The sequence below is a fragment of the Acinonyx jubatus genome, chromosome B1 (genome assembly GCF_027475565.1).
Source record: "Acinonyx jubatus isolate Ajub_Pintada_27869175 chromosome B1, VMU_Ajub_asm_v1.0, whole genome shotgun sequence".
NCBI lineage: Eukaryota > Metazoa > Chordata > Mammalia > Carnivora > Felidae > Acinonyx > Acinonyx jubatus.
In genome coordinates, this window is record NC_069382.1 from 189,774,339 (window position 1) to 189,781,914 (window position 7,576).

At 46.6% G+C, this 7,576-nt stretch overlaps 1 pseudogene; it reads left to right on the plus strand.

Annotated features, from left to right (window-relative positions):
* The first annotated feature begins 3,452 nt into the window (after positions 1 to 3,452).
* Positions 3,453 to 4,050, plus strand: LOC106975636 (peptidyl-prolyl cis-trans isomerase A-like; annotated as a pseudogene).
* Positions 4,051 to 7,576: the final 3,526 nt, after the last annotated feature.

Here is a 7,576-nt window from a genome sequence, read left to right on the forward strand (position 1 = left end):
GATCTCTTTACACTTTGTACTTTAAAATTCATTCACTGTGCTTTGGAATAATCTAAGCCACATGACATTGCCAACATTCCGTCATTTTTGACCCACAAAACAGCAATTTCATGTGGTTTATGGTACTATTCCTTTACGGATAGAAGAAGTAACTAATTTCTAAATGGTCAGGAAGAGCTATTATATTGGAATGCGACTTTGGAGTTGACATTTTCAGTAAGAAGGTGACCAGTGATATATCACCCCCTCCAGTATCAGGGCGATTCGTTGTCCTTTCAGAGTTAAGATGAAATTCAGGCAACATCCCATGAGCTCGGTTCTTTCAGAAGAGTCTCCAAGAGTGGCTTCTTGATTTTCAAGACTCTGTGGACTGTTAAATGCACTTAAAAGGAAGGAGAGTTTAGAGCCAGGCCAGGTCTGCTCTCCCGTCAGCTCCACATGCTGCCGAAGGCACAAAACAAACCCAAACTTGGAAGCCAATCATCCCTCCGCCACTGATTGAGGTGGGAGCTATCTGTTCCCAGGGCTTCTGTGCAATCTTTTTTTTCACTTGAAGAGATAAGAAAGAAACTTAAGCAATCTCGGCAGCATCTGATGAAAAACAGCCCGAGGCTCTTCACATTCCAGAGCCTTCCAGGGACTTGGAGGGCCTCTCACAGATGGCTGAAATTGTTCTGATTCACCAGGAGCATGTCATATGGGTGGGTGTTGCAGCTGGGACAGCACAGCCCTGAGGCTATAACTATAACATCAGGAAAAGCAGGAGACAACCGAGAGCCTTAGCACATTAGCTCATAACATCTCCCTCAGGAAGGTGCAGGACCTTGTGCCCATTTTAAGGGGAGAAAAATGAGGTTTGAACAAGTCCAATAACCTAGAACCTAAGTCCGTCTCACTCCAAAGCTCCTTCTCCCAACGGTCACCCTGGATGTGACAAATGTCAAAGATGCTAGCTGGTGACAGATGATGCTGGCTGGGAGAGGCAGACGCTGGGCAGGTGTTGTTTGCTTGGCATGGACTGCTCAGAGACCAGGAAGGGTGGTGGGCAGCACATCTGGTCAGGTCACTCCCTTGCTTCAAACTCCTCAGTGGCTCCCCATCGCCTTCAGAATAGAATCCAAATGCAGTGCAGCATACAGGAGGTGCTCGGCCCCACCTGCCCTGCCAGTATCCTGTCTTCCCATGACCTTCAGCTCTTGCTAGATAACCGTCCAACAAAATCCAACCACTTTCCCTTTCCAGACTGCCCTGTGCCCTCTCAAGCCAACTGCCTCTGTCCACTGCCCATGCTTGTGTCTGCCTGGAGGACCCTCCCCCTACACTGCGCCTGTGGCCAACTGTAAGAGTCCTTTTCTAATGCTCCTCCCCGCCCTCTGTTCCCTTCTCGTCTCCAGCTGAGCCAGGATTCCTTTTCTTGACTTGTGGTGCCCTTGTGCTTCCCTCAAGTCTGGCATCCCTCCTTTTCCTCTCTCTTTTTTAACTTTTCCCTTCTTCCTCCCATCTTTTATTCCTTCTTTATTTCAACAATTTTGCATTGAGCACCCACCCTATGCCAGTCATTAAATCACATCCGGGCGACGAAAGTTGACCAAGTAAAGATCCTTTTCTTCATAGAACTGATTCTCAAGGGCGAGAGGCAGACATCGGCTAAAAGCTCACGGTTAGCGGACATTGCTACGTGCCCGGCATTGCATTATGCATTCAGCGTGTATTACTTCACTTAACCAACACTGCAATCCTACAAGGGAGGGACTTTTGATTTTCAGAGGGAAAAATCGAGGCAGGATGGGGATTTGAACCCAAGCCATCTGTCATTAAATCCGATGCTCTTAAATGTCAAGGTAAAAGACGAGTTTAATAAGAAAGTGACAAATACAATGAAAACACACAGAACCTTAAACCCAGCTTGGACACATGGATGCCTTCTCAGATGAGGTGATGCCTCAGGACTTAGACACGAGGTTAGCATGGGCAAGGACATGGTGGTAAGTGAAAGCGTGGCTCCATGAAGAGCCTCAAGCAGCGGGATGTTGCTGGGGGGCAATGCCTGCGGATGGAATGGAGAAGACAAAGCAGTGGCCAGCCTACAGAAAGCCTCATTTGCCACCAATCGAGTGAGTGCTTGCCAGATACAGGTGTAAGATGCATGTAAGATGCAGGGCAACAAAACGGAGTTTAATGAAGGGACTATTGCAAGATGTTGCCAGAGTTGAGGGAAATCACCAAGGAGTAGTGGGATACCTGGGCCAGCAATTCCGAGCCAGGCAGCCAGCCCTCACCCAGAAGGAGCAAAAAGAGAGGATTTTACTAGAACCCAAGGTGGAAATGGTGACTTTGACCCTAGAGACTCCACCCCCCCCCCCTCCCCAGATGTGGAGCCTTTGGTAAGAGAACCTCTGGCCAGTCCAGAGGGAAGCAGGAAAATATCCAGCTTCTTTCTCCTCTTGCCTCCTGACATCTTTCTGGTGCTTCCCCATGGCCAAACCCAAGCAGAGGCCAGAGGGTGAATGAGCCCAGCTGAACCAGTCTATGAGGTCAGTCTCCTAGGTCAGAGAAGGGTAGAGAAAGGTGGCAAGTCGATCTGGAAGGACAAATGGAGACCACCCAGCACTTCCAGGTTAAGGAGTTTTATCCCATTAGTGATGAGTGCCATTAAAGGGTTTTGCATAGGGAGGCAATCTGGTCAGATATGGGTTTTCACAAAGACCTCTATGGCAGTAATTCAGTGGACAGAGCTGCAAGCAGTGTGGCATGAGCTAGGGAGACCTGCTGGATCAGGGGAAAGAAGGGCCAAGGTGAGAGATGGTGAAGAATAAGAGACAGAGATAGAAGGAGATGGAATGTATCCAGGTGAAAGATGACAAAGAGCTGGAAAAGGGCATAAACAGAATGAAAGAAAGAGATTAAGCTTCGATTTTAAAAACAGAAAGATAGAAATTGGTGGTTCTTAGTGAAGACAAAAGCCAGGATCCTCTTGGATGACCAAGATTCATTCAGGACAAGTTGAATCTAAGTTGTTTATGAAAAGTCAAAATGTAGATATCTAGCAGATATTCTGATTTGCATCCAAATACTGAGTAGTCTCTATCTACAGCTTTAGATAGCAAAGCCATCAGTAGGTAAATTCTAGTTTAAAACCATGAGAGTGAATAAGATGTCCCAGGAAGAGGGAGTGTCCAGAGAAGAGAGCCAAGTTGTCTGGGAGTATTAGCACCGAGAAGCAGGTGGAGGAGAACCACTACAAAGGAGACAGACAAGGAGAAAGACCAGAGAAGACAAGGAGAGCCAGGAGAATGAAGCTGCTGAGAGCAGAGGCTAGAGGACCAACACCATTAAATACTGTAGAAAGATAAAGATAAGCGCAGCTGCTGGTCAGAACATAGTAGGTCATGAGTCTTTAGAAAGAGCAGTAATGGGCCTTGCAGACGCTGCCACCCCAGAACCACCCACGCCGCCCAGTCATGGTCAACCCCACTGTGTTCTTCGACATCGCTGTGGACATCGAGCCCTTGGGCCACATCTCCTTCGAGCTGTTTGCAGACAAAATTCTAAAAACAGCAGAAACATTTTGTGCTCTGAGCACTGGGGAGAAAGGATTTGGTTACAAAGGTCTCTGCTTTCACAGGATTATCCGGGGATCTACGTGCCAGGGTGGGGATTTCACACGTCACAATCACACTGGTGACAAGTCCATCTGCAGGGAGAAATTTGATGATGGAAATTTCATCCTGAAGCACACAGGTCCTGGCATCCTGTGCATGATGAATGCTGGACCCAACGCAACGGTTCCCGGTTTTTCTTCTGCACCACCAAGACAGAGTGGTTGGATGGCAAGCACGTGGTGTTTGGCAAGGTGAAGGAGGGCACGAACATCGCCAAAGCCATGGAACGTTTTGGATCCAGGAGCCGCAAGACCAGCAAGAAGATCGCCATTGCTGACTGTGGACAAATCTAATAAATTTGACTTGACTTTTATCTTAACTACCAGAACGTTCCTTCTGTAGCTCGGGAGAGCGCCCTTCTGCCCCCATCTGCTCGAAATCTCCTATAATCTTTGTGCTCCCGCTGCAGTTCCACGGTCCCTTGTTTTCCTCACTCCCCTCCAAGTTTAGTTGGATTGCAGAGCGAAGTGTATGATCATGAAATAAAAGCTAAACAACGATAACAACAACAAAAGAGCAGTAATGACTGAAGTTGGTGAATGGATTGCCATGGGTTGAGGAATGAAGTGAAGAGGTGGACACTGAGAATGTAGATTCTTCTGCTTACAAGTCTGAATGAGGAGGGAGAAAAGTAGAATGATACCTAGAAGGACCACCAGCTCAGTGTGGAGCTTTATGATATGAAATAGACTTTTAAAAAGAACTGGTAGAGAAGGAGAAGCAGAGAAGAGGGAGAAGCTGATCACACTTCAGAAGAGAGATCACTGATGGAGCCCAGACCTGGAGGGACCAGGGCCAACCACCCTTTACACTCCTTGCCTGATTATTTGTCCAGACCCCCAAACCCCACTGCTAGATGGGAGCTCATATCTGCTGTGTCAGGCACGTTGTCTGTCACGTGGCTGTGCTCATTCAGTGCTTGAGGAGTGAATGAATGACTGAGTGGATTGCTGGGTGGATATTCAGCACTATAAGAACATAAGAAAAGATGCTTCTCTCTGCAACTTGCAGGAGGCTAAGGTTCAAAACGTGAACTCATCCAACAGAATTCAAGGCACCTTGAGCAACATAACAGTCTTCAGTGAGGAAATTTTCCAGATATACTTAAAAGACACATACCCGTAAACAAAACCCCCAACCCTATCAGGCTGAATGAAGGCCTCTAGTGAGAGTTGTTGGACTAGGGCCAGACAGGCTGGAAACCAGCAATCTTTATGTTTAGATGAATTGAACATTTGAACAGCACTGGTGTTTATTAGCTTGTTTAATTTGGCTTGTAAGAGTCTACTGTGATGTGTGTTATTTCACTTTTTATCTTGAGGGGGGTGGAGGTGGGAGGAGTCTGTTTCTTTCTCAAGGCATTTCTTTTGGTTTCCAGTTGAATTTCTCTCCCAGAACAACTAAAGGTTTGGCCACTTGCAAAAAGAGCTGAGGAAGAGATTCTTGCTTCACTTGGGCGAGGTCTCAAAGACCATGTCCTCCAAAGTTCATCCCTCCTATCTGGAAATAGGACTATTTTGGGCCCACAGTTGGCTGCATCAACCAAGAAAGTCACATAGAAGATGTGTGTGTATACACACACACACACACACACACACACACACGCACACGCACACACACAGTGGAATACTACTCGGCAATATAAAAGAATACAATCTTGCCATTTGCAACAACACGGATGGAATTAGAGGGTATATTGCTAAGTAAAATAAGTCAGTCAGAGAAACATAAATATTATATGATTTCCCTCGTATGTGGAATTTGAGAAACTCAACAGATGAACAAAGGGGAAGGGAAAGAAAAATAAGATAAAAACAGAGAGGGAGGCAAACCTTAAGAGACTCTTAAATATGGAGAACAAACTGAGGGTTTCTGGAGGGCATGGGGGGGGGGGATGGGTTAAATGGGTGATGAGTATTAAGGAGGGCACTTGTTGGGATGAGCACTGGCCGTTGTGTGTAAGTGATGAATCACTGGGTTCTACTCCTAAAGCCAAGACTACACTGTATGTTAACTAACTTGAATTAAAAAAAAAAAAAGATAAAAAGATTTTTTTAAAAGTCAAATGCATGCTGATTGGCTCAGAACACACTGAAAGACAAAACAAGAAATGTCATTTGGGGAAGAGGGTGAGGGTAAAAGGGGAAAGCAAAGAGCCGGTATTTTCCTTTAAGAAGGAACAAAACACGCTCACTCCTTGGATCCCAGCTTCATGTTCCCCATTGGCAGGAGCAAAACCCCCATGAACCTCATCTGTAAAATGGAAATTTATTCAATTAAAAGTGTCCCCTGCAGTGTGCCAAACACTAAGCTGGGCACTTAGAGGACATCAGTGAACAATAATACCTCTCCTTCTGAATGTTCTAAGAAGTATATGAGATAGTGTCTATAAAATTACTTGGTGGCAATTTATGAGAGGTGCTGAATTAGAGGTAACTGCAGGGATGATGGTGCTTCTCATACATGGAATATAATGAACAGGATGTGGCAGAGGAGGAGAGTTCACAGAATCATTGAATGTCTCATCAGCTGGGCTGTGAGTTCCATGGAACTAGGAATCACATCTGCCTTCTTTACCTTTCTGAATCGCTAGCACAGTCCTTGACACAGAAATACCAGGTTATTAACAAGAAATCGTTCTCAATTGATCATTGCCAATTAAGTTACCAAATACTGCCAAAGTTTGTGTTCTTCGTCTATAAACACCTCGTGACCTAGAGTCCTTCTGACAGCTAGAGATAATGCAAGGCACTAGATACGATGCCTGGTCCATAGAGGCGCTCAAGAAAGCCAACCCATCCCCAGGGGTCTCTTCCTACTTGTAGACTGGGCCCCGTTGTTGAATTTACTCACCTGATGGTCATGGGTGGGAGAGTCTTCAGAGCCCCTCGAGTGACTCCCCACATGGATAAGGGAGGAATTAGGCACAGTGATGCGAAAGGAGGTGCCCAGAGCCACTGACTCAGTAAGGATACAGGAAGCTGAGGCTAGTCAATGCCCGTGAGTAGGTCTGGAATAGTTAGGGAGATAAGCTTCTCACCAGGGAAACAGCTAAATCCATGTGGGGGGAGAAGAGTGTGAATAGGAATACAGGAGAAGGCAGTGTGGGAAAGCAGGGACTTCAGCTAGGCTCTGAGAGGAGTGTGGGGAGGAGGTGGGGAAGGATTTATAATCAGGGAGAACATCTTGAGCAAGATCTCAGAGGTGACGGTGGTTGTGATCATTCCAGGGTTTCAGAGGAGAGCAAAACTGGGAAAGAGACAAGGCTAATTGACCTACGCATGCCCGCCAGGGCTCCCCACCCCAGCTTACTTCACCTTTCCCATAAATTTATAGGACAGACTATTGTTATTGTTGTCAACTGGGACTCCTTGGCGAACACCAAAGTTGGTATTTGAATCAGGTCTGTCTAACGACAAAGTTTCTGTGTCTTTCATTCTACCCATGTGTCTTCCTGGAAGGGCCAGGTGTGGCCACCTTGGTGATGAGGTCTCCCACTGGAAGCAGGGAGGTCTGGTTCTACCCCTGAAGAGCAGAGTGACCTGGGTAAGAGCCTCCCTCCCACTCCCCTCCTGCCATACGAGGTGTAATGGTTCCTGTTTTGTAAATGGGAACAGTAATTCCTACCATATGCCTGTCTCACATCAGCCCTGGGGGTTTCTTCTGTGAGGTTCTCACCCCAGAGGATGGCTTGGGGACCTGCCAGGGTGGTCTTACTGCTGGAAAAGAAGAGTGTGGCAGATGAGACATAGGTTTTTAAAGCTTCCACCCAGTGATACACTCATTTCCACTCTTTGGCCAGTGCAAACCCAGCAACCACACCCAAGTTTAAGAGGCAGGAACATGCCCTCTTACTGTGTATCTGGGTGAGAGAAAACTGGAAAGAGTAATGACTACCACAGGAAACTCATACC